At 44.9% G+C, this 27929-nt stretch overlaps 1 long non-coding RNA gene across 4 annotated transcripts in view; it reads left to right on the top strand.

The window, feature by feature from the left end:
* The window catches only part of LOC102152844, a 30376-nt gene extending 13758 nt beyond the window's left edge, over window positions 1-16618 (top strand). For 2 of the 4 annotated variants that reach the window (XR_005372435.1, XR_005372432.1), the window contains exons 5-10: window positions 1602-1840; window positions 2262-2381; window positions 5292-5484; window positions 6139-9074; window positions 15089-15156; window positions 16389-16618. This is a non-coding gene — a long non-coding RNA (uncharacterized LOC102152844). Of the gene's footprint in view, window positions 1-1601; window positions 1841-2261; window positions 2382-5291; window positions 5485-6138; window positions 9075-13128; window positions 14542-15088; window positions 15157-16388 lie in introns of those variants that run through there. The other 2 variants (XR_005372433.1, XR_005372434.1) reach the window with 2 other exon arrangements.
* Window positions 16619-27929: the final 11311 nt, after the last annotated feature.

Here is a 27929-nt window from a genome sequence, read left to right as displayed (position 1 = left end):
CCCAGCAAACACAGAGAAGTAGCAACAGCTCTCCTCCCAGGCTCCCTTGAGGCTTCCAGGGAAGCAGAGTGTGAGCAACAGGGGTAGTGGGTAAATATACCATGGTCAGAGAAATCCCTTCCTTCCTTTTCCCTGCCCAAGCTTTGTGCATTCTCATTTCCCCTGCACCCCCTCTGTGACTGCCCTGGCTCAGGCCCTCACTGCCTCTTGCCTGGGTTATTGCAATACTACCATCACCTGCCCCCACCACCCAGGCTCCAGGCTCACCCAGACCCTCTAGATTAACCCTACAAAGGTCTTCCCCAAGGAGGGGCTATCATGTCACTGCCTTGTTCGAAGTCAGCAGGAGCTTCTCCTTGCATAGAGAGTACATGTGGACGTCTTCATCACAGCTAGAAAACCTTCATAGACTGGCCACCACTTTATCCTACTCAGCACACAGTCAGAAAGACAGACTTGCTGGGCCTGCACACATACCACTTGTTCACTCCTGGCATCCCCACTTCTGTGTGTACCCAGTCTCTTAGTCTGACTGCCTGGAATGGCCTACCATCTTTCCATATGACTCAAAGGCCTTCAGAGTGCTGGCTCAAACTACGTCCTCCAAATATTTCCCACTGTTGGAATCCTCAACTCTTCTCCTCTCCAAAGGATTTTACTTGCATTCAGAATATCCTGCCTTGGGTTTGAGCTACTAAGTTCCCGTTATTAGTTCCTTTGACTCTACGATCCTTGAAGGTCAGCATCTATACCTGAGTCCCTTCCACTCGAGTATGTAGCACCAGGAAATAGTTGGAGCGGAATAAATGCCTAGTGGGTTGCAGGTATATTTTATCACATGCCTTTGATTTGTCCTCACCTTTGCCTCCGTGAGATGAGTGCTTCCGTATAACCACCATGGCAATTTATGGGCACATGAGCAAAGAGGGGGCCAACTTGGCCCCCTCTAGACCACCCAAGTGGTGGAACCATACAGAGAGCCAAGTTCAATGCAAAAGAAGCAAGGCCAGGCCCATGAGGGTGGCACACTCTGTGGTGGGGAAATGCCTGAGGTGACTCTGAATCCAAAGAATATCAGATAGTGATTGAGGAATTCAGACCCTGTGTCTGGGTCCTGGTTTCATGATTTCTACCTGTATGATCCTAGGGAAGTTTCTTCACCTCTCTGATTTGGCTTCCTCACTTAATAACCACATGGAATTGCAGAGGATAAATTAGAGGATAAATTAGATATCTTGCATTGGACTGGGCACATACAGATACATAGATAGAGCTTGGTTGTTATGAAATTAGCACTGAGAACACTGGAAAACAGCAGACTCAGATTTCTTTTTTGTGCCTGGGAATGGTGGTGAGGAGTCCAAAGTACCATCCCAGGAATGGGGAGGAGAGGGAGAGGCTGCAAAAACAGCCCCTGATCATCTGAGCACATTCCCAAGATACCAGGCCACCCATCAGCATTTCCCAAGCAACAAGTCACTGTCATTTCCTCCCCCGTGCCCTGGGAAAGTGCACAAATTGAGTTCATTTCATGAGCCACTGTCTCCTGTTCTCAGGCCCAGCCATGACCCTCACTAGCTATTTGATACCCCAAATGCCAGGTACTGGCCACGTCGCACACAGGCCCAGGGATGTCTGGAGGCACACAGGAGATGAAAGCAGTTTGCTGAGAAAGGGTTAGCATCTGCGCCTGGAAGAGACGCCTCCCTGCTCCTCTGCATCCATGGAAATATTAACTGGAGCAGAATGCAGTCGGTCAGATGGAAGGCAGAAGACAGCAAGTGAGAGAAAAAGAGAAGGTTCAGGGGCAACTGGGAGTCAGCAGAGATCTGCTTTTGAGGTAAAGCTGCAGGGATTCGAGTTCAGGGTTGAAAGTTAGCCTGGCGTATGTTCAATTTTCTGCCCCTTCACTTCCAGCTGCGTGGCTTTGGGCAAGTTATTTAAGCATTTTGCAATTCATTTCCTCACTTGTAAAGTAAAAGCACCACTAGCTAGCGTCTGTCTGCGAATGGTGGTGAGGAATAAATGAGATCATGCACAGAAAGAGCTTCCCATGCCCCGTCACACACTGTAGGTGCTCTCTCACTTAGGAGGGTGGGTGAGGGTGTTAATTTGGTCCCGACACAGACTCAGTGAATATTTTTATTTCCGTTTCCCGGTTGAATAAACTCGGGCTCAGGAAGCAAAATGTCTTGCTCAAGGTCACATGGGTCAGCACATGCAGATCCTTTCATTCAAGTTCTGCTCCTTTTCTGCCCAAGACCCCAGGAGTGATCCAGGCGTCCTGAGGAGGATGAGCTGGGACTAGGATGGACACTCTGCTTGGGAAATCAGAGGATAAAGGAGAGCCAAACCAAGAACCAGCTGAGCCTAATAGCTAGGTAAATATTAAAACACTCCGAATCATTACATAGAACTAGGTAGGAGTGCGTCCGCCAAGGTCTCTCTCTTCTATTTGCCTCAGAAGTGCCAACTCGTGTGAGATTTAACCACTTCCTCCTGCTGGATTTATACTCCTGGGGTCATTTAATTCATGTGAAGTCTTATTACATGGGGACAGGGGGCAGATGTAAGCTTTCTTCTAGAAGGAGTCCAAAGTCTATGGGTTTCAACAGTAAAGGCAGGGAGGCCCCAATCTTACCTCCAGGACCATCTGAGGAGGCCTGAGCTTCCAAAAAAGACCACCTCTCTGGGACCCCCATCTATAGGCCTTTGTTTTATCCCAGGTGAAATTGCTCAATCAGAGCATCGAGGCAGTATTCACTGAGCAGTTTACTCAAGAGCCAAAGGTCAGGAACTGCCTTAGGACTAAGAGGAGGGGTGACCCCTAGAGTAACAAATGTCTGTAAGAAGCCATGAGCTGTGGCACTTGCCACCCTTTGGTTATTGTAATGTCACTGGAGCTTGCCTCTGCTTTGTCTTTGCTCTGACTCCAGTACCCATACTATGGCATGACAAGTGCCTCATAGATACCTGACCAATGAACAAACAGAAGTCACCATCATTAGACTTGAGCTTGGCCACACCCTCCAGCAACCACTCTCTCCTTTGGTCCTCATGGCAGCTTGAGACTTCCCTTCCACACACACTCTTCAGCACAGATACATACCAGGATCATCTGGACACATCTAGCCAATAAGCAGCAGCTCCATGGCTTCTGAGCACAAATCTTGGAGCCCCAGGTGACACCAGGGGGTGAGAGGGTGTGAGAAAACAGGGAGGAGTGCTGCCTGGTATGCCCCAGGACAAGTATCAGTTCTTTGCTTCCCTCTCCTCCTCCTGCATGGGCATCAGGGGAACCAGAAGTTTGGGTCCCATGTGGCATCCTGTTCTGTGACTCTCATTAGCTTTTTTGAGCAGAAGAACCAGGTGAGACCCTGCCAAGGAGCTGGGACTTTTCAGTGGGAAGACCCAGAATCTAAAAACAGCTCAGTTCCCTGCTAGCTGTGGGTGCCTGGCAAGTCACGAGGTGTTTCTGTTCCTTGATAGCCACATCTGTCTCCCAGGGTGGGTGAGATGAGCCGAATGCCAGTGGGAATGTAGAAGGACCTTGGGTGGTACCTGGCACATAGCTGGTGCTGCATACATGGCTGTGAAGTCTACATGAGGAAATTCACATCGAGAAGTTATCGCAGGCCATGGGTTCCATGCACATTACTGATGCATTTCTTGTTTCTGACCAACGTGGTCCCTGGGATGACAACTGTCCAGCATCCTCACACTGGAAGCCTATCACACCCCACTCTCGCTACCTCACCTTCCTCCTCTCCTGCTCACTGACAGCAACCCACAGCTTCTCCACCCTCCCCGGGTCCCCTGGCTGCTCTGGGCCTCCCATCACACAGCACTCCGGGCCTGAGTCATATCCTAAGACCCAGGTCAGCCCCACTGCCATCTTCACTGACCTGTTGGAGCCTCTGCCTTGCAGAAATACAACAAATCCATCTGGCAAAACTCTGGGTCATGCCGAAGGACCCCATCATGGCTTTTGTGTCTCTGTCCTGAGCTGGGCAATGTCTTAATCATCTCAGGTCCATTTGAGCACATCCTCCACCAGAGGTACCTAAAATCTCCCCCTGTCTTCTGGAATGCCTGATTCTATCCCAGTCTTCCTTTTCCCCAGGTGACCTTGCCTCCTTTGTTCTGGCAAGTCAAGCACCCTGGGATGAGTACCTTCCTAAGTGTCATCAGGGAGAAGTCATGGGCCATCAAGGCACAGCTGCAGAGCAATGGGGGTGGGGGCAGAGGGGATAAAGAAAGGGGAAGGGCGAGGCTAAGAGAGATGCAGGGCACAGTGCAGGACCTCAGTGTAGGCCTGTTGACTCTGACCAGGAGACTCTGACTCTGGAGGGGCAGCAAGGCCTAGTGTCAGGCCCTGTGTTGATATGTAATAAATATTTTGTATCATTTTCAAAACCACCCCAAGAATGCTGGTGTCCAGGGCCAATGTGCCCACATCTCTGCCATCTTATGGACTCTATATCTGGGCAGGAATGGAAGAGGGGAGACCTACCCACACAGCTCCTATAACCCTGGGTCACATGCCAGCGATAGCCGGGAGCCTCCCAGAAGAGTGCAAGGGACTCTGGTCTGGTTCAGACCCAAAGATTTATCCTGAAGAAAAAAGATCAAAAGAGGGACAGGGCAGGTAAGAGGATATATTCTGAGTGTCAGAAATCAGGTGTCCTCAGAGCCTGGAAACTCCAGAGCCATGCTGTCCAGGAGAGTTGAGTTGCGGGCCAAGAGCCAGGTTGGAAGCACAGACGCCTGCTGTCCTGGGGGCTCCTGGCTGCTGGCCTGGCTCCTCTTCTGTGCACTCTGAGGCAGAGTGAGAAACAGGCTGGCAAAAATGCTCATGAAGGGGGTGACCCAGAGGTCAGCAGAGGGAGAGGGAGGCAGGAGAAGATGTGCAGCACTGTGCCTGGGAAGTGGATTCTCGTTTGGGCTCCCCAGCTGACCGCCTTCAAGACAAGGAGTCGGACTTTCTGTTCACAGGGCTTTAGTTTGAAATTTAGAAGTTGGCCCAGATCAGCTTCTTCTACCTTGCAACTGTCACTCAGAGGGCTTGTTGAAACACAGATGGCTACACACACATATGCACACACACACACACACACACACACACACACACACACACACAGAGTCTGGGAATCAGCCGGTGAAGGCTGAGCCTGAGTCTGCATTTCTAACGGGTTCCCTGAGGGTCTGATGCCACTCAACCAGTGCCACACTTTGAGAACCACTGGCCTCCATGATGACTACTGGTTCCTTCACCATTTCCAAAATCTTAGGATTTGGCTCCGAAGAAGGACATAAATGGCAAGAAATGGCCTAAAAATAATGGAGCATTTCAGAAGAAGAAAGAGAAGTTTCCAGACACTTGACCTCGCCATGACCAGGGGCCAGTGCCAAGTTCTCATTGAGGCCCTGGCAGGATGGGGCAGTGGCCTGATGGAGCTGCGCTCTCCTTCCTTCTGCTCTCAGGTTCCTTTTCATTTGTTTTTCATTGGATTCTACATCTGACACCGTATTTCATGACGCCAGCTGCTTGAGTCTATAATGAAATACTTTATGGGAAAGCATTTTGAAAATAGGAAGTATAAGGCAGGGGGGTTATTTTTAACGTATGTTCATATTTTCTGCTTTATCTCCTTCAAAACAGCAAATTATGGTGGCAATAAAAGAGTGTCATTGATGGGAGAGAGTTGAATGGGGTGGAATCGAACCGATCTGAATTAAATAAAAGTTGCATTATCCCTACTCGTAGTAACCAAACACTGAGTGGATGCCAGAGTGAAGCCTGGGAGGGAGGGGAGCTCTAGGGATGAGAGACTTGCGCTCCCCAAGGAGGGCACAGTAGGCAGGTGGCGGTAGTGCAGAGCACAGAAGTTCACAAGTGCTGGGGAGAGATGATATTTGTCTTCAGAGGACCTGGCGCCAAAATGGGGCCCATGGGCAGTATGCTCACTAGCCAGATCCCAGAATGAGAGCTCAAGCTCCCTGACCCCCCGTCAAGATCCTTCCCCATATCACCATCTCCACTGTTTCCATGTTCTGGGAGTTTCTTCCCCACAAGTACAGCAGAGTGCCTCAGATGTGGACCCGAACTCTTCTCATTTTGGTTTTCTGTTTACACAGGGTCAGCTGCTCCTTCCAGCCATCCACCCTAGTGCCTCTCCACGCACAGAAGCATAGCGACCGACAGGGGCTAAGTGGCTGATTGAACATAGTTTGCTCAAGAGCAGCATCACTTTAGTCCCTGGGACAGCTAAGGTCCCTGCCTGAGGCCCCGTGACTCCCAAAGGCCTTGCCCTGGGCTCCCAAGCCATGCCTCTTCCCATGAGATGAGTCCGAGGGGCCATACCGACCATGTCCCAGGGCACATGCTGAAGCCTGGGGGGTGGCCCACAGGAGGCTGCTGTGGCAGGGAGCGGGGGGGAGCTGTAATGGAACCAGGATGCCCAGACACCAGTGCGCCAAGGCCTTGGGGGCTCAGGTCAAAGCTGGGAGGCAGGGCAGACCTCAGACTCACCTATAAACTGAGTGAAGTGCCGGCTTCACAAAGGAATTACACCCTATTGGTGTTGGGAAAGACTCTGGAAAGAGCAAAGCAGGCCAGGATTCTGGCAGAGTCCCAGGGCCTGCCCCTGGGTCAAGCCAGAGGTGCCCCTCCAGGTGAGTACAGGGCTTGCAGAGCCCCTTGGCCTCTGAGGAGACCCCTCCCCTGCTAGTAGAATTGTCCCGGCGTCACTCAAGAGCCCTTCTCAGAGAGGCCAGCCACACTCTCCTCCAGAGTTATTTCAAGGCAAGATCCCAGTTACTCCTGAGAACACTCATAAGTGGACTGCCGGCCAGGAAGGCGCCAGGCAGCCCAGGCTCCAACAACCCCACGACCTTCTCCTGACCTCTGCATAGGGACAGTCCGGACAGAAGCCCCAGACTGAGGCCACTGGGCAATATGGTATGGAAACACACCCGAGGCACCAAGGACCTATTTTCTGTGGGCATCACTAGAACTTAAGCTGGGGCACTGAACTACTGTCGATCAAATATAAGTGTTGGATTTGGGTTCAAAAAATCAACTGAACAAATATCAATTGGGAGAGATCCCAACTAACCAGATTATTGAGACCTCAGAGTGTCAGTATGCCACGAACTTAAATGAGCCAATAGACAGCTAAAACAAACACAAAAACAGATAACTACTGCAATCTTAGATTATATTAACGCAAGTATAGGATTCAAAGTTAAAAAAAAAAAAAGGCAGGAATGGGTCACACCATAATTGGTGTATTGTGTTCTGTTTTAGGTAGCACATTTTTAAGACCATAATTACAAATTAGAATATTCTTAAATCAGTGGAATGCTATGGTGAGGAGCTTGGAAAGGAGCCTTTCGAAGAATTTTAAGGAAATGGCTGTTCAGCCAAAAGGAGAATGCCGGAATGCAGATTTGAGAGCAACCTTCCAATATTTGAGGGATTGTATATGAGAATCTGGGGGTTACATGGACATGCTGAGAAACACACATACCGATAGAAATTGATGCAGCCTTTTCCATTTTCCTCTATATCAAGGCCTTTAAAATTCCTCACACTGAATTTGGTCCAGGACTTGTATTGCTGGGAATTTATCTCAAAGAAGTAATATTCCTACAGTGTTTTTTTTTTTTTTACTGATGTGTTATTTACAATATGGAAAAGTGAGAGACAACCTAAGTGCCTAAAAGTTAGGATACGATTCCCCACGTTGGGATATAGCCATGTTATGGAATATATGGCAACCATAAAAAATATGTCTTCAAAGAGTATTTAGTAATATGAGAAATGTTTGCAAAATCAGTAATAAGAATGATCTGGGTTCAATACCTTATCATCAGTAGGTTTCTAATTTTATAAAACATACATGGCCACACGTGCACAATAGGAAGAAATGCAACCAAAATGCTAACAGGGCTCATCACTGCATGTTAAATTTATCAGTGATTTATTTTACATTCATTTTGCATGTTTTCCAAATTTCCTGCAATGTGTAGGTTATCCTCTTTATAATCAGGAAACACACATTAAGAATATTTGAAGAACGGTTGTGTGCGGGATAGCTGATAGACTCTGGGATGAACCTGCAGGTGAATCTGCTCAGTGACAGCTTCCCAGTGAGGCGGAGGCCCCCTGCCCCTGAGTGTCCAGCCTGCATTGGGTGGGACCACTACATGTGAGAACCAATAGAAAGAAGGGGAAGTAATATTCACCAAAGTCTAGTTCAGTCTGTATGCTCCAACTCTGAGACTTGAAGACAAGATAACTCCTATAATGACCTAAGGCTGGTAAGAGTCAGAGCTGGGATCTGAATAGAGGACTTCCCACCTCTAACTCTCGAATGGCCTAAGGTTAATAAGAGTTGGAGCTGGGATCTGAATTCAGGACTCTCTGTGTCTTCACCCCGTGTTTGAAAGAGCCTTCTCCCTTTGCAGGAACCAGGCCCACTTTAGGCACCTATTCAACTATCCAGCCTGCCTCACTTCTTGGGATCAAGAAACAAGTAGGAAACCTTGCAATCTGTTACAAAGACTTGTCTCCTGACAAACTAAGTTTTGTCTCCTGACAGGTTTATGAAGAATTAGTGTGGAGACCTCTCCAGGAGAGGAGGTGCTCAGGGAGTGGCTAGAACACAGCTGTGTTTCTGAGATTCCAGTGTCCCCCCATCGTCAAACATTCTAGGGGAACGCTTATTATGTGGACCAAAAATCCTGCTGATAGATTCCTTTTCTAAATCTGTAGAACAGAGATCCTTCCTATCCCTGAAGCATGATGCTAACCTCAGAGGTGAATCAGCCATCTAACTATAAAATATCCTCTCACTTCTGCCATTTTGCTCAGCTGCAGACATTTTGTTAAGGTGTTAAAGAGTGTCTAACCCAGCTCCCTTTCCCAGAGGGCAATTCTGAGCCTGCCAAGAGGCTGAGAGGCCCATGATGAACTGCGGTACCATCAAGAGGTCCAGACATCAAGCCTGGAACAGTCATATGCCCATCTTCCAGCAATAAGACCTCGGACTTACAGGTTACTTGAGCAAGTGAGTACTTATTTTCCTGAAGGAACTTCAATGGGTCTCACACACACACAAAGCCACAAATTTAGTAGTTCTTAGACTTTTTTGAGCACTGATGCATTCCTGATTTATCCGGAGTTATCCTCCTTGCACCAGCTATTCACGTGAACACAAGCACACACACACACACACACACACACACACACACACACATCTTTCCCCTAATGGCTCTGAGTGTCAACTAATTTAAGCAGTTCCTGGCTCTGGACATCAAAGCATGGAACAGGGATTATTTTCAGGAAAGTCTTGCCTGAATGTAATAGGTGAGTGCTCTCAGGGCCCAGGCCCCACCGGGAGCACCTCTATTGACCTAAGTGAGATAGAGGTACAATCTCTGAGACACCAATCTGTCAAGAGATTCAACTTTGAGAGTCAATGTCACTTGCATAGTCTGTCAAGAAATAAAATGTTCTCCCATCTCAGAACTGGGCGTGGGAAGGAAGGATAGACAGAGTGGTACATTTCTTGTTTTCTGATTTCTGGAAATTTAAAAGTAGTCTTTAATTTTCTTAAAGTAAGTTATATTTCCAAATCCTTCTATACCTGAAACATTTTCTAAGAAAAGGCAGTCTTTGACCATCAGTACATATTTATATGAATCAGAAATGTGAAGTTGGACCGTTTCCTCTAGCAGGAGACTACGCCTTTGCCAATCTCCATCAGAGTACCTCCAGAGGTTGGAAGTGTTCTCCCTAGAACAGCCGAACAACGGGATCAGCCCACTTTGGATGGCCTTGGGAAGTTCATTTGACACCTCCGGATGTCTCCCTTCCTGCTTTGTAGGATGAGGATGTGATCACCAAGACACCTCCCAGTTTTAAATTGTGTAATTCAACTTAACAATGAATTGATCTGGACCAAGGGTTAGCAAACTACAGTTTGCTGGTCAAATTCAGCCTTCTGCCTTTCTCCTGCCTCTCTTTATTAGAACATAGCCATGCCCATTTGTATGTGTTATCTACAGCTGCTTTTGAACTACAATGGCAAAGTTGAATAATTGTGACAGAGTTGTCCACAAAACCAAAAATATTTACTATCTGCTTTCTTACAGGAAAAGTTTGCCAACTCATGGTCTAGAGCATTAGAAACTGAGGTAGGTTGAATTAGACAATGAGAAACCAGGGATTCTGTAGGGAGCTCACAGCAAAACATCCATAGGCCAGGAATCTATTTATATTCTCAGCCTTTACCACCTACTGGGATCACACAGCAGGCAGCAAACTTATGGAACGTGTTAAATAGAACTTTCTTGTCATTGTCCTAAAGCTGCTGCTTCTAAGCTTCAGTGAGTGCCCCTTGGCAGGCACAGCTGCCTCCTCCCTCCACTATCCCATAGACTTCCACAGTGTCTCTGCTCATCCTTCCTCCTTCCAGACTTTACTCTGGGTTTGTTTTGTTATATTTTTAAGTCTGTCCTTAAACAGAAGCCTTTCCTTCCCCTAGAGTGTTTTAATTCCTCTTCTCTGGACCATGTCCAGGTTCATTAAGTTTCATGGGAGCCTATGGCTAGAACTACCCACTTTCAGGAGCAAACTGTGGTTTCAAGCAAAGAGGAAAGTTTTGGTTGTGGACCTCGGGGGTAGAAGGCCACGTTCTATGGATGACATGGTTTGAAATCCTGCTTCTTGATTCTTGTAGTTACGTGGCCTTCATCACTAATAGCCAGGTCACCTCCAAGTCCCCTAAGGTGGTGGTGTGAGCTGCTGAGACATGGGGCTCAGTACAGAAGCTCATGAATGCACACTCAGGATCTGTAGTTGGCTGATGATGCTCTTTGTGCGGACTTCTCTCTTCAGAAAAGTCATCTGTGTGGATAAGTAAATAGGTAGGTAGGTAGGCGGATAGGTAGGTAGATAGATAGATAGATAGATAGATAGATAGATAGATATACAGATAGAATTAAAATCACAAGTGACTTCTCAGAAGGTAACTCTCTCTCTCCCTCTCTCTCTCCCTCTCTCTCTCTCTCTCTATATATATATATATACATACACACACGTATATGAACACACATATAATATAAATATACAGAATCATATATACATGTATGTATATGTGGGTAGTTGTGTTAGGTGTGCATATATACACAATACATAGTGTATAAATATATACTATATATTGCCTTATAACTATACATATATACGTTTATAAATACTTGCAATATGCTTAAAACTAACAAAATATACCTTGTTTCCCAGTTGAGCACTAGGCTCCCTGTGGGGACTTGGCCTCAATCCCCTTTCCTGGACAGTCGGGCTGCTGTGGCAGGTGACATATCAGACTGCCTGCTGCAGAACCCTGAAGGCTATGCAGCTCAGAGAAATGAATTTCAGTAAGATTTAAATCCATAAAGGAGGAACTTTAATTGCTAGATTAATACTCTGTGGATTCACATTTTAAGTTGAATGGCTTTCAGAGCCCTTGTTTAAAAAGTTATTTAGCAAACCTTTGTTGAATGTTTAAAATGAGCCAGCTCCCTTCACATAGGACATGTCCTTTGCACCCCTAAGTATTGGTTTACAACTCATTAGCCATTTGACAGGGCAACTGTGAGGGCAGAGGTTGAAGAGAAACCTTAACCCTGGAGTGTCCCACGCCACTGTCACCTGGAGGTAACTCGTCTCTGTGATGTTAAGGAGAAAGTCCGTGAGAACATATCTCTATTCACAAGCGCTGAAGCTATCCACCAACATTTAGGTGATACAGAATATCCCGTTCCTTCTGGGCTCCTATGCTGGTGCCCAGCATCCTGTGAGCATAGCTGAACTGATTTTACCTGAGTGAAAATTACCTGGCGTGGTGATTATGCAAGCAGCTCATCTGCCCCTCAGCTCCTAGGGCTGCGACAACAGGTGCTGGCTGGCAGAGGCTCCTGTCGCTCATCTCAGGGTCCACCCCCCCCCCCCAAGTACAGACAGCCCAAAGAACACCATCTGAGGGCTGAGAGGATCCCAGAGGGTCTCCCGGCCTCAACCTGGATTTGCCCTGGATAACTCTTAAGTGTTTTCAAAAGCAAAAAAGTTTCCAAAGGCCTCCGCTGGCGGCTCCCATTACCCCAGCAGACCCCTATCTCTAATAGGGATCACGCATTAATGACAGAGACAAGTCCTCAGGAAGATTAAAGGCCTTGTATAATTAAAAAGATAAGAGCAGGCCTGGGAGAAGGAAATTGGGATTCAATTAACACGAGCGCCCTCCCCCCGCTGCTCCCCCGCTATCAAATGTTCCGCTCACAAGTGCCCTCTCTGCTCACCGAGAGCCAAAGGCTGAAGGGCTCTTATTTATGGCCTGCCTGAGTTGGGCCTGGGGCCTTCCCCGACTGGGGAGTCTGTTTACTTAGAGCTCAAGAGAGGAGGGGAAAAGCAACACAAATCCTGCAGGAGGAGGCAACAAGGTGCTTTTGACTCCTTTTCTTTTCTCGTCTCAGCTCCTCTGATCTTCTTGACAGGGGAAGAAAAATACTCAATAGAAGGTCTATTTCCTTCCTCCTGCAGCCTGAGGCTGACACAACAGGCTAAGGGTCACTGCTGAGAAAGCTCTGTGGGGTTATTTGTGTTGGGAAACTGGGCCACTTCCCCCTTTCCGTCTTTCTCAGGTTTCCATGGAGGCAGAGGGAAGATAAGGTGGGAGAAGCAGCTGCTCCCAGGGCTCGGGCCATGTGGGGTGTGCCGGCCTCAGGGAACCTCACTCTTGGCAATCTTCTAAGGGACTTGGAGTGGGGAGGAGAGTTCACTTTGGGTCCGTGGTACGAGCTGGAGCTGGCAGGGTGGGGACGGCCTGTGGGCTCCAACAAAGGACCCAGCCAACACCGGGGCCCTGGGAGTTAGTCCGAAGGTGCCTTCACCCATAATTCTTACTTTAGGGCTAAGGAGCCAGCCATTAAGGCAAATCTAGGCTCCAGGATGTTCTGGAAATAGAATATGGAGGTCTGTTTGGATGGGCAGACTATGCTTCCCAGTGCTTCTGCTGAAGGATGGTGCAGCCCACACTGTTGGCGCTCCTCCCTCTCTTTTCCCAGGGGCTCATGGAACCCTCAGTCAGAATTCTCCCCACTAGAAGCAGTTCCCAGTCAGCTCGTGGGGCCTTGAAGCTGGGCACAGCCAGGCCATTGGCATCCACAAGGCTGATGAGGATGGCCTTGAAGTCTCAAGACCTTGAAGTCTTGAGGGCCATGATGGTCCCAGGGCATCTGGGACCAAGAAGATAGAAAACAGCTCAAGAGCTGGAAGGAGTGGAGAAATCTGAAGATAAAGCATAATAATCCATATATTAGATCTTGTTCTGTGACCAATTAATTGTCTTGGAAGCTCTAGTCAAAGAAGTTCATTAACCTCGCTTAATATGCGCCAGACACCAAGACATTTCAAGCCAAATTCCACATTTGAACCACCCAATATTTTATCCTCCTATGTCCCTTCTTCTAGCAAATGCTCTGTTAAGACTTCCTGAACCTTAGTTGTTCAATCCGCAAAGTGGCAGAAACTATGCTAGCTCTGTTTCCCTAAGAGTCAACAGACTCCAAGCGAGAGCCCAGAAACAGACACGTTTTGCAAAATACAAAAATGTGAGGCCAACTGTCAGAGCTGGAGACCGTGGCCCTCCTCCTCCCCCTCACTACCAACATCATTCACTTCCTCACTGGCTCTCAGGGCAGGGGCTCCATCTCGCACAAATAAGGATGTGGTGACACTAAACGACTGCAATGGTTGGCACCTGTAAGTGGCAAATCCATGCAACCCAGCATGAAGAGCTCCAGAAATGTCCCTCAGATGCAACACATGGTGATTTTCATATGCCCCAAAGAGACTGAAACTGAAGTGTTAGTATGGAACGGGTTGACAAGGATAGCACGAATTTTAAGCTAGATGGGAGAGGGGAGGAGCTGCCTAGTAGGCTTGCCAAAGAGCTATTTGGAGCAAGCAGCAATGTGGTTGCAGAGCAGAGACCTTGGAGATAATCAGCTATATTCCTCATTTCCCAGAGGAACCATTTAACCTGACGGACTGTGTGGATGTCAGCCTTAAAGATAGTCTCTTGGAATTCCGGCCTTTGTGTTGTCCCCCTCCCAGACTTACTAGTGCTGACCCATGTAATCCAGAGGATGTTGAGGAAATCACAATTTGTATCCGTTGAGCCTAGGCATAAAGCATATTGCAATGCTGCCTTGGATCACTCACTGCAGAGAGCTGGCTGCCATGGCCTAAGGACACTCAAGTGGTCCCATGGAGAGACCCATGTGGTGAAGAATTGCAGCCTCCTGCCAACAGCCAGCAAGAAACTGATGCCAATAGCCATGTGAATGAACCATCTTAAAAACAGACACTCCATCCCTAGTAAAGTCTTCAGATGATGCAGCCCCAGCCAATGTGTTGAGAGACTGTGAGTCTGAACCTCCCAGCAATGTCACTCCAAGATTCTTGATTTGCAAAAACAGTGAGATAATAAAAAATTGATATCTGAATTCACTAAGCATGGGGCTTATTTTCTGTATACAGTAGTCGATAACTAATACAGAGGGTGTGTATCATCAAATCATGGTTTGTATTTTCACAGTTTATCCATAGTCATTAACTCATTTTATTCTGATACTTCATTTCTCTGGCTCAAAGGTAGAGAAGCTGCAGGTGGGAGAGGATAAGCAACCTTTCTAGGTTCACATTATGCATGATAGCAGAAACAAGTGAAGAGGGCAAGCATTCTAAGGTCTTTTTTATTTTTTAAGATTTTATTTATTCATGAGAGACACAGAGAGAGAGGAGGAGATACAGGCAGAGAGAGAAGCAGGTTCCCCATGGGGAGCCTGATGTGGGACTTGATCCCAGGACTCCAGGATCACAACCTGAGCCAAAGGCAGATGCTCAACCACAGAACCTCCCAGGCACCTCAAACATTTTAACTTGTAATATTTTCTCTTTGCACACAGTCTAACTGCTGAAAATCACATTATACAGATACTTGCCTCTTTATCCATTTTCCAGGGGCCTACTCTGTTTTGCAAGAATTCCTTGTTGGATGTTCTAAGACACAGCTGGAGACAGCATCACAGGTGAATTAAGAAGTTAGCTCAACTTTAGCATGACCTGTTAAGCTAGACCCAGTTTGCCCAGCCACCATTCAACAGGCCTCAACTGAGTGCCTGCCATATGACAAGTGTCAAAAAAGCCACATCTACGGGATGCATTTCCTAAAGGCACAGTTCAATAGAGAGCCAGGGGGTGAAAAAAAAGAGAAAAGAAAAAATAAGAAAGCTATAACATTTGAGCTTGAAATGTCACAGGGAGCCAAGGAAGTTGTCTGATGGATTGCCCTGTCATCTCCAAGCCAAAAGAAAAAAAAATTTCAGATCCATCAATTTGTTCCTGCCCTTTTAATCCAAACAATATTTTACAACATCAGAACGCAAAGAAATTATTTTCTTAGACATTCAACAATGTGTGTGGATTGCTGAGCACTTCACCAGAAAGCAGCAAGTGAGAACTGCAGGTTCTTCAAATGTCTGCACATCATATTGATCTAAATTATATGTAAAATATACTATAACCTACATGACAGACTATTTTGTGCCATACGTTCGTTCATGCCATTTATTCATTCATTCACTCATACACTGGGACCCCACTGTCTACATGGGTCTGCCCTAGACAATGAACATGAAAGGACACCTGTGTAGATACATTCCAGCTGCCCCAATGGAGGACCACCCCTGCCTTCTTTGGACCTCCTCTTCCCCTGGGTCACTTCTTGGTCAGTATACAGATTCTTGAGCACCCGTTCTTTGGGCCATAATCTGGGCCTCCACCATCTGCTCCTTGGACCAAATAGCTGGCTCTTGGGCTCAGATCCTATTGGGTTATATCTTTATTTGCAGAGCAGGCTGAAAAATCCCCTCCCCTAACACAGAAAGATGATTGGCAGCATGAAGAATATGCTGTAGAAGTTTAGAAAAGGACAAACACTGTAGTTTGGCTTCACAGCGAAGGCTTCCAAGGTGGACTTGTTGCGGGCATTTGCCAATTCTCAAAGATGCCCTTCCTCCTCTCATCCTCAGGTCTTTACTTGCACTGCTTCTGCCTCCTCGAGCAATCCTCAATCCCTCCAGCTACATTTCTCTATCTCAGTGATCTACTTTGTATTTTAATGACCTGTGTGTGCATCTACCTCTCCTATGTTGTGAGTCATCATTAAGGGTGATTGTGTCTACAACTCTATACAATATCTAGCAAAGGGAATAATGAATCTTTATTACAATGACTACCATTATCTACTTTCATTTTACAGATGGTGAAAGAAGGCACGGAAAAATAAAATATCTTGCTCAAGATCATGCAGCTAAGAAGAGGCAGTACTAAGATTTGAATCCATGTCATCTTACTGCAGAGCCAGTGCTCTTAATGCCTTCACAAGACCAGAAGGTATTTCTTGCTAGGAATTCCATACCTGCCTGGTCTGTAATTTCTGTCTAATTCTATTTTGTAGAGGGATCTAAGTCAGTAGATGGAAGCTCTTTTTTCATGCCCTTTAAAATATATTAAGACAATGAGGATTATGTTTCCTCTGCATTTTCTTGTCTGTAGGATATATATAGATATCTATATATATCTCCATATGTATTCTCTCAAGAGTTCCATAAGATGAGCTGTTTCTAGCTCCCTCACCATCTTGGTCACCCTCTACCGAACATCCCTGAGCTTGTGATAATTCTCATAGAAAGGGAAACTTAGATGTAAACACAATACTTCAGGTGTGGTTCAACCAGTGTACAGTAAAGAGAAGTTATGGCTCCTTGGTGGAGATAGAGCAACCAGAAGACTAGACCTGCAGAAAATCCACTTAGAGGGAGACAAGAGTGATACTGGGTCAGAGAAGGAGACAGGAAACACCTTGTTGGTAAAGGCTTAGAAAGGCGCATTCTAGTAAAAGTTCAAAGTGCCCTGAAAACTGAGAGAAGAGGAAGTTTAAAGAAGCAAGAGAGTGACTCAAAATGTGACATTGTGCAGAAGGGCTAAAGAGAATGAAGACTGAGAAAATGGACAAGTGTGAGGATCTGCCCGCGAGAGCAGGTGGGAAGAAATCCAAGAGTTATGGAAGAGCAGGCAGTGAGCCAGCAGGGTGACAGCTCACTGTCACTTCCCTGTTACAAAAGTAAAGGGAAGATGACGGTGGCTGTCAGGAGGTAGATCAGGCAACAAGGCCAAGTAAAAGGTTGTTTACATGCCTAGGAGTTGGGGACAGGGGTGTGTTTCAACAGAGAGGAAAAAGTGAATGAGAAGCTCAAGATTGAAGTTGTTGGAGACAGTGTAAGATGGAAGGAGCCACCATAGGGAAGGTATAGGAGCAACTTGGGCTTGGAGACAGAACTACTGGAAGATCTGAAGGTACAGAAGAGGGAGCTTATAATAACCCTCACTTGGTGCTTTATGGTGTGCTAGCTTTTTCCATGTTCATTATTTCATTACATCACATAACAATCCTGGGAAGGAGGTGTTACTATTTCCAGTTTACATGTAAGACAACAGAAGTTCAGATAAGGTAAATGGCTTTCCCAAGTCTGAAAAAGGCATAACGTTTTCTGACTTCTAGACTCTTTCTTCCAACTTTTTGCTTGCAACCTTTTGCACTGTGCACCATGAAGTTTAGCAAGGTATAAACCAAGGCTGTGGCCTAAAAGGGAAGCAGAGAAGTGAGCTGTTGGGAAGAGTTAGAGGCTAAGGAGACTGAGAAGACTGAACACATAATTGTAGAAAGGGAATCAATGAGAAATGAAGGGACAATTTATCTGACAACATCAAAAGAATCAAGGGAAACAGATTAAGTTCACAGAGGTCCAAAGGAGCCCAACTCCAATGTTCTCTTGTATTCTGAGAAATAATAATACATTCATTAACTTCACTAAGCTTAGTTGAGTGCCACTGTGTTAAAGAACCTAGAGGTGACTCGGGGCAGGCATTTTGCATGGCCAGAGAATGGGTAGAATGTATAAGATGTACAAGATGAATTAGGACAGTGCCCACGCATGGCAGAATGAGCAACCAAAGAGTGAAGAGGCCACACAGAAACCAAGGGATAAAAGGGGCTCCATGGAAATGGTAGTCTGAGAAGATTCCTACAGAGTGTTGAACCCAGAATTACACACATGTGCAAGTCTGGTGGTGAAAGTAGCTACAGAACTGAGAAACTCTAGTGTTAAATGTTTTGGATAAAATCAAGTCCTGTTACTAGGTCTGGAAACCACTCCCTCCTCCCTCCACCCCCAAGAAACTGGAAGAAGATCCATTCTGACCTGGAGAAGGGATGTGATCAGTCAACAGAGCAATGAAACTGTCCATGAGAAATCAAGTCAGGACACTACTGGAACATGATTCTGGAAGGCTAGATCAAAATCCTGTCAGTAAAGATGGGAAGAGAGGTTATGAAGGGAGGAATGGATAAGATTTGATTACTGAGTAAGAAAGAAGGAAGAAGAAGGGAGAGATCAAAGATGACTCTTGATTGTTGTAGAATGGTAGCACATTGTTAGATAAAGAAAAATGGGAAGGGTCATAATTTATGAGAAAAAGGAAGCTTAGAAAGAGCACAAAGGTATCACAGCAAAGGCTTCTTATAGGTATCTGGAGATGCAGAGTAAAGTTCCCAAAAATAGTTGAACTGAAGTGATGAAGATTTGGAAGTCATCTACAAGGAAGAGGCATGTAACCCCTTGAGTCTGGGCTATAACAGAGAGAATAAGAGAGATCATGGTCTGAGTTCTAGATCACACCAAGAAGAGTGTGACAAGCCATAGAATTATCTTCTAGAGTGTCAGGAAGAAGCATTTCAATTAAAAGGGAATAAAAGGGAATAATAATAGGAGATATTGGAGAAAGGGGCTGAAGACATCAAAACTTAGAGATGATACAGAGGTTCTTAGTGTGCTTGGGACTGGAAGCAGGGAGAGTAATATTTGTGTGTGTGAAGAGTGACCTAGGGAAGATAGATCTAGAGTTGGTAAGGAGGTCCAGAAGATGAACGACTGAGTTTTTCTAGCAGAGAATACTTTTTTTAAAGGAAGAATTATAAAAATTCAAAAATTCCTTAAAGTTGATACTAAAGATTCATTAACAGCAACTAAGGAGAGCCTCAGGAACTTGCATATCTTTCAGGCAAATGCCAAACTCCCCTTGCTCCCAGAATACTGCTCTCAAGATGCTGCCAGGTTAAGACCAAGTGCCTAGAGGTCCAGGCTACAACTTTGAGATTGCTAAAACTGACCTGGATCTCCTGGCACCATCTTGGCCTCTAAGCAGGTATCTAACTAACTTTACCATTGTCCCCAAAACAATGTATCCCTGGAGGACCTTGGTCCTAGCTGGAACTTTCTAGCAAATGCATCAGGGGAAACTCATCAGAACATATTTCCATCCATGCACAAATAATACTTAAAGCTGCTTGAATTTTTATGAGGTAAGAGAGTTTGGCAGTTGCTTGGAAGAATACCCAACTCCAACTCTGCTAGAAGTCTGAGCTCAGTCAGTGACAATGTTCTCTGAACTCCAATTGAACTGTACGGTTTGACCTACAAATGTACATATGAGGATGATATGACAACATATTTGAAACTGTTCCAGCACATACATCTTGATTCCCATTTGTGTGGTAATGAGAGTTTGAGTTGGCCAATGTGGGTTTACATCCTGGCAACCTCACTTACTTGCTCTGTGAACTCGAGCCTGTTTCAGACTTTCAGAGCCAACTTCCTACCCAGACCACCTTATGATATTATGAGAATAAGATGAACCAATCCACTAAAATGGACCATATGATATAAAAGTACTTATAAATTATAAAGTGCTAAATTTTGGTATTATTACTGTAGTGCCAAGATATGGTAAGGAAACTTTTCTTCAAGTTAGACTTGAGAGCCATGAGTTTAAGTATTTGACAATGACTTCCCCTGCGTGAGATTCTTCATCTACCATTCTGAACTCAGTGATACATAACAAATCTCCATTTGCCAGTTATCCTCGGTCATTTTTAGCAGAGAAACTTCACAGCCCCATGCCTTCTAAAATAAATTTGTAACTAAGTCAGTAGGTTTAGGGAAGACAGTTTGGCGAACTGAAACTAATCATTCGTTTGGGGGCCTATGTCTCATTTTGTTAGGGGGTAATCCCAAGACTTGACTCTCTTTGAACTGGAGCTATCAGAAAACATTCATGTGGCCTTAGTCTGAGAGTGCTAAAAAATATATCCCCTGAGCCCATTCTAAATGCCAGGCACTTCCCCATCCTTTTAAATACAAAATGTAATCTAATCCTCAATGTAGCTTCTGCGTTGAAATGACTGTTTCCATTTAATAGATGAAGAAACTGAGGACAGAAAAAGATTAAGAATGTGCTCAAAGTCAGATAAGTGTCAGAGGAAGGATTTTAACCCTTCTTTTCAACTCCCGTATTATTTTTATTGTACCAGTCCTATAAAGAAAACTAAATGAACTAAATGAATTATTTGGGGCTCCTTCTCCGTTTTTTGACATAAGAACTTCACTGAATCCTCTAGTCCATCAGCAAGGCTGAAAAGAACAAATAATCCCATGGAACAGACTATGGAACCCAGAGGCAGATCCACATGTACATGGACACCACTTAATATAGAACACAACCAACATTACAGATCAACAAGGAAATAATAGACTATTCAACAAATCTTGCTGGGACAGTTGGTCAACCATAAAGAAAAACTAAATTGGAATTCTACTTCACAGCATACACAAAATCAATTGAAAGTGGCTTAATAATTTAAATGTGAAGAGTAAATTGTAAAACTTTAGAAGTAAATGTGAGGGGAATATCTTTATGACCTCAGGATAAGAAATACTTTTATTTTAAAATACAACATAAAAAAGAAAGCTCATAAAGAAAAGATTGTTAATTTTGAATGTGTTGAAATTAAGAACAGGGTTCATCAAAATACACTATAAAGGAGATGAAAAAGACAAGCCACAAACTGGGAGAAAATATTTGCAACACATAATCAACAATGTGAGAAAAAGACAATTTAGCAGAAATAGTCCAAAGAAATCATGAGTACTCATTTCAGAAAGGAAAATACAAGCTGCCGATAAACATACAAAATTCACTCCACGTCACTGGTAATCAGGAATATTAAAATTAAAACCACAATGAGAAACAATTTCATACCCCACCATTTAAAAATCTGATAATACCAAGTGTTGGTGAAGAAATGGAGATGACAACTCTTATTGCTGATGGGAGTGAAAATTGACACAGCCACATGGAAAACTATTCAGCATCACTATTACGTTAGAAGATCTGCATATGCTGTGACACTGAATTTATACCCCTAAGATGTACCACAAAAAAACCTAAAAAGATGTTAGCCTGTGCAGCAAGAGACATTGAAAAGAATCTCCATAGTAGAATAGCTACTATAGAAAAATATACTGGAAACAAATCAGTAAAGCAAATGTTTGCTAACAGGAAAATGGATAAATAATGTAGTATAGTCCTATACTAGAATAGCATATAGCCATGGGAAGAAAGTATAGATGCAAACATTAACACACAGGAGTAGTCTCACATATTCTTGAACAAAATGAGAAGAAGCTAAACTGCACAAGAATTTATGTAAAATTTAAAAATATAAAATAATGAATGATCTATTGTTTGGAATACATAATTTGGAGGCCAACTATAAAGAAAAGTAAAAGATCTAGTGAGGCCAGGATTTGGGATAGTGGTTGCTTACGCTGGGCGGAAGGAGCCTGGGGCCTCCAATGGTTCTACAGGTAATGTTCTGTCTCTCAGGTAGTGTAGTCTTCATATTATTGTTCATTATATCAGTCTTTATACCTTACATATGCTGTCTAAGTTGTGTTGTTAGTAAAAGTTTGGTAGAGGAACCAGAACAGGAAAAGTAATCATTATAATTCAGAGAGAGCAGTCTTCTGGGTACACTCCTACCCAGTAATAGCTCTAAGCTTCTCTTCTTGAAGTCTATATGGCTAGCTCCTGGCATAGCAGTTAGAGCCCTGCAGATGCATAAGAATAACTTGATGAGGGAATGAATAGAGGAGGATTGATGGAGGGATGGGTGGCTGGACGGGTGGATACTGAATGAGGTAGACAAGTCAAAGTCCAAATAAGATGGAGGTATGTAATAGAGATTCGGGGGTCATTTAGAGAAAGAAGCAGAAGCTAAGACGAGATATGCAACCAGAACCTTCTTTGTCTTATCTCCCGAATGTACTCAATCAGATAAAATTAGGACCCTCTAATTTTTAAAAAGATTTTATTTATTTATTTATTTATTTATTTATTTATTATTTATTATTTGTTTGTTTGTTTGTTTATTTGAGAGAGAATGTGTGTGTGAGAGAGAGCATGAGCAGGGGGATGGGGGCAGAGGGAGAAGCAGTTTCTTTACTGAGCAAGGAGCCCAATGAAGAACTTGATTCTAAGACCCTGGGATCATGACCTGAGCCAACGGCAGACACTTAAGTGACTGAACCACCCAGGCACCCTAGGATCCTCAATTTTAACATAAGCCTAATTGAACCTCTGTTCATTAAAAGGGAAGAGTACTATGAGTATACAAATTCAGCACAACCTTCCTGCCATCGATCAGCTTGGAGAATCACCTCTTCTTTCTCGACCTTCCTACGCCTTGGCTTGCCCTGATCTCTGCTCCCCAATCAAAGCTGATTCAATTTTCTGAATGCACTTTGATTATGGACACTGTTTGCTGATTTGCAAGCTTGAAGCCCTCTGGGTCCTTCAAGGCTGTAAGTTTGATAAAGGGAAATGTGTTTTATTCATCTGTTAATCCTGCACCTATTACAGCAGCTGGCAGATCACATGTGCTGGACACATACTTCTTTTGAAACAGACATTGAGATGCAGACTATTAAAAGTAGTTAATCTAAAGTGAACCACTGCAAAACTCAAGTATTAATAGATTGGTAGAGTAGGGAACTCAAAATCAGAAGAAAGGGCAAAAATACAGAGTAGACTCTAGGCTGATTATGACTAAGATGTAAAAAAGCAATTGAAACCAAGCCCTGAAGTCTTGCTGAGGCCCCTGCTAAGCCAAGCAAGTCTGATGCACATAAGATACCTAGCAGGGTATACACAGCCCAGGGGAGAAATGGCTCCATAAAGTTTGTATTGGGATATCTTTGGAAGATTAAATAAAAGCTATCTTTGTGGAAGTAGGACATTTAAGAGGAAATTTTCTTCTTTGGTCTGTATCCCTGGAAAACCTGTCAGTGCAACATGGAGGAAACAGGCAGGTGACACAGCCAGGAAGAGGTGCAGAAATGCAGGGAGGTGAATGAGGAGGGTGGAAAAGTCATCCACAGGGAAGTGTGAACCTTGGAGGAATTAATCGTGCCTCTCATCACTCTAGGCTCTGTCTGCATCAATCCCATATTAATTCTATTGCAGTGATCAAAACTCATTTAAAATTCTTCTAGCAGGGATCCCTGGGTGGCGCAGCGGTTTGGCGCCTGCCTTTGGCCCAGGGCACGATCCTGGAGACCCGGGATCGAATCCCACGTGAGGCTCCCAGTGCATGGAGCCTGCTTCTCCCTCTGCCTGTGTCTCTGCCTCTCTCTCTCTCTGTATGACTATCATAAATAAATAAATTAAAAAAAAAAAAATAAAAAAAAAAAATAAAATTCTTCTAGCAGATACTACTGGAAATTCCTAAAAATCTATTCGAGTTGCTTTATTTTATCTATATATCAAATATTTGCATTCAAATGTAAAATCAGAACTTGAGGAAGAGACCAAAACTCACAACAGTTTCTATTAATATCTTCTTTCTCCCTTTTTGGGATAGTCTCAGATCTTGGCTAGTTCAGCCTGATCAGTGAAAGCTCTTACTTTTTAGCTGCTGGATAAAATGCCTAGCAACAGCAACACCAACCAAGAAGTTACAACCTGTTGACCACTCACTGTATGCTGACACTCTTTTAGTCTGTGAACCTGTGTTATCCTTGTAATAGTCATAATAGTGCCCTCAGATCAGGATTATCACTCCATTTTCTATATGAAAAAATGGAGTCTTGAGAGATAAAGTAAACTGTACTAGGTGTTAGAGAAGAGGTTAGTCTCCAGGGCCATCAATTTGATTTTCTTCTAGTTGCTACTCATAAAGACATCTCTAAGAAACATTGGGTTGTCCACAAGTATTTCTACCTACTTTGAGGGCAAAGAAGGACTGCCATTAGATCACGGGAAATTTGTGAGCAAAAGTTATCACAGAGATGAGTAGGCATTATCCAACTCCATATGTCTCCTGATTGAGTTTGTTTGGAGACCACATAGAACATTGAGGCTTTGAGAATGTCAACTAGTGAAGACTTCCAACTGCTGGTGATCTTTCTTTTTTACTTTTACTCTTCCTTCCCTCTACTTTGCCTTCCTTTCCTTTCCACCTGCCTTCCACTAAATAAACATTTGCTACTATGTACAAGCTTTGTGCTAGGAGCTGGGATACAGAGGTAAAGTAGACATAGACCCACACTCGTGGGACCTTGGTGTCTAGACATGGGAACACAAGGCATCAGAGTGCAAGAGAGGCTACCCAAATAATTCAAAGGAAGAGTAGGCAAATAAAGCCAAATCCAGTCCCTTCTCTCTGTGTTCACCATTAGACCACAGGGCTATGTTTCCAAATGGGAGAGAATTCTTAGGTACATCTGTCTGGCAAGCGAGGACAAGTCTGCAGATAAAGCAAACCACACATTACCTAAAGGAAGGACAGTGAGACCACACAAAGGAAGGACCATCGAGCCAGGGGTAGAAAAAAAGGAACCAGGAGAGAGGCAGACAGTCTCCCCAAGTTCCAGGAAGAGGGGAAGGGGTTGGAGACCCCAGGAAGTAACTTAATGATCAGCAAAATTCCTCCCTGACCAGTCATCCCCTACTCCCACACTTGGCTCCTTGTCTTCTGAGGAAGATTTTGACTTCTTTCTGTCCTTAATCTTATAAATAGGAATGGAAAATGTAAATTGTGTCTGTGCTGGAGAACAGGACAGAGCCACAGCCTGCCTGTCGAGTGGAGGGGAAGATCCATTCCAATATTTATTTATTATTATTATTTCGAGGAGGGGGGGAAAGCCAGAAATATTTCCAAAATGTCAACACTATTAAGAAAATCTGAACACCTTAATCTATTTAAATGTCAGCTAGAACCAAGCTCGGGTTTTCGGGAGGGGAGAATGAGGAAGTAAGGAGGGGCAGAGGGAATTAATGCCAGATTCCACACAATCTATCAAAGTTTCTTTCTTTTCTTAATATATTAAATATTAAATGCTTCTTTGCATCTGAGTGAGAGAGGAGAGAGAGAGGGACCAGGGTGGAACTCATAAATGCCTAGATAATTGGTTTTGAGGTTTTTTTTTTCTTCTTTCTTTCTTTCTTCTTGGCGGATTCTCAATTTCCCTATAAAAGAGAAAATTCATTTCCAGCCGCTAATGTAATGTCAGCGTGCTGTTTACTAAGCATGGATGATGTATAGGGGGACACTACTTTCAGAGGACTACTTAATGATGCATAGAATTAAATCCTGAGCTCCTCAGCTGAGCCTCCTCCCTCCCTCCTGGTTCCCAGGCTCTCAGTGCATCTTGGGAGAAGCAGGGTTGGCATAACCTGTCTCCCTCGTTGCTAGACTTCTGGGGTCTCTGCTGAGAAAGTTGAAAAGAGCCCCTTATCTTCAGTGGATACATTTGCCCCTGGTGGAGCCTGGGGTGAGCTCCTGGGTATTAAGAAGCTGACAGACAAGGGAGATACGGCTTCTCAGTGGTGAGAGGAATAGGAGTAGGGCATTCATGGGAGGCACCAGGTGTAGGGTGTGGGGGCTGCAGGAGGATGCAGAGCTGGGAGAGGGCAGGGCCAAATTGGAGAGTCCTGGTAGGGAAAGGGCTGACCAGTAAGAGATAGATATAGAATTTCTCTGAACTCACCCTCTGCCCTCTTGAAACCACAGCATTGAGATGTCAAGGAAAATATGGGGGCAGTTCAGCTGTGTCCCCGGGGCCTCCGAGGCTGCCATTGCCAGAGCGGTACTTTAGCCTTTCCCTTGCACCAGTGTTTGTGTCAGCTCTTGCTGTTCTCCCAGGAGGGCTGGGCAGTCTGAGGTGGCCTAGCCCCTCTGAGGGACAGTACCCAACAGTGAGACTACCTGGCTTCCTGCCCTGGGGAAATGACCCAGCCATGCCACCTGAAGAGACCACTAACTCTGGCTGGCTGATTTGGCCACCAGGAATGGGGTGAGAAGGTAAGAAGGTAGATAGTGGGGCCAGTAGTGAGCTGAGGGGACTGGGGGAAATTCAGCCCTTCCAGGGTGGACTTTGGGGAGATTAACCAGACACACGGTCCCTTCTGAATCTCCTCCAGTATTGTGTTGGCTCCCACCATCCTACTGAAGCTGATCCCCCTTCTCCTCCTGGGGAAACTGGGTGGCCTCGTTTTCTTTGTTCTCCCAAGCATTTGATATCACTGACCACTCTCTCTGGAAACCCTCTATTCCTTTGTCATCCTCAACACTGCTCTACTTCTGACAGCTCATTGCTTTGTCTCCCTCATGGGTGCCTTTTGTTTCTCCATTCTGCACACTGTAGACTTTCTATGGATGTCTTTCTTGATGGCTCATTCCTTCTCTGTGTATTTTCACTCCCTACAAAAGTTCCTGCCTTTCAAGGCTCCAAGTCAATCTCTCTAATCTAACCACTCTCTTGGGCTCTGGGCGCGTTTGCAGCCACTTCTAGGGCACCTTGGCATAGGTTCCCTGTTCTTGTGGCCTGTTCAGTATCACTGTCTATTGCCAGCTGCCCTTCCCAGGACTCTTGGATTGGAAAACTTAAGAGTCATCATTATCTCTTCCTTCATTCATCAAAGCTTTCAGGTGTCCCCTGGATTCTCTCTTTTCTACTCATCTACTGACCTAGCATCACCCTGATCCAGCTCTTATGCCTGGACTCCTGCCAAGGAGTGAGGTCTTACCTGCCCCCAGTCTAACCATTCCTATCCATCCTGAACATTGAGGCCTGACTCATCTTCATGAAACACCATTTCCACCAAGTCATTTCACAGGGGCTGATAACCATCTACCCACTTGTGTCTGGACCACACTACACTAAGTAGACCCCACTTCAAAGGAGAATCAAGGCTGAGGGAATACCATTAAGAACCAGTCAAAACTGGCAGGAATCTCTAGGCAAAGTGCCCTGTGGAAGAACAGTTGAAGAAATTGAGAGTTTCCAAAGTGGGAGAAGGGAAGCTAAAAGTTTAAGCTTAATTTGAAAACCTAAAGAGCTCTACATTATAGCCAGGAGAGAGATACTGATGGACACAGAGTGTGGCTCTGGAACCAGTGGATGCAAGAAATAATCAGCTAGACTGTGGTAGAACTTTCCATGGTCAGAGACATCTGAAGATGAAATTATCTGCTCCTGTTCCTACCTGTGTTCCAACAAAGACCGATGGTCATGTGTGAGGATATTGGATATTATAAGAGAAATCCACACTAGGGGTTACTCAGGAAGATCCCTCCTAGAAGGGCTTCAAGGTTCTTCCTCCATGCCACCTCCCCCCACACTCAGAAGTCCTATATTATTCCCCCTGACTTCAAGACCCTCCTTCATCTGGCTCCACCCCAGTATCCATCTTCTTTCCCTGCATCCCAGCCTCTGTCCAAGACCAGAATCATCACTGTTCCCACATGCTCAGTGCAAATATTTGCTCATGTGACTTCCCTACAAAGAATGGTCTCTCACTAATCCTTCAGGCCCACCTCCTGCAGGAAGCCTGCCGACTT

Source organism: Canis lupus, chromosome 17, assembly GCF_011100685.1.
Source record: "Canis lupus familiaris isolate Mischka breed German Shepherd chromosome 17, alternate assembly UU_Cfam_GSD_1.0, whole genome shotgun sequence".
NCBI lineage: Eukaryota > Metazoa > Chordata > Mammalia > Carnivora > Canidae > Canis > Canis lupus.
This window is presented reverse-complemented; position numbering and strand designations above follow the sequence as displayed.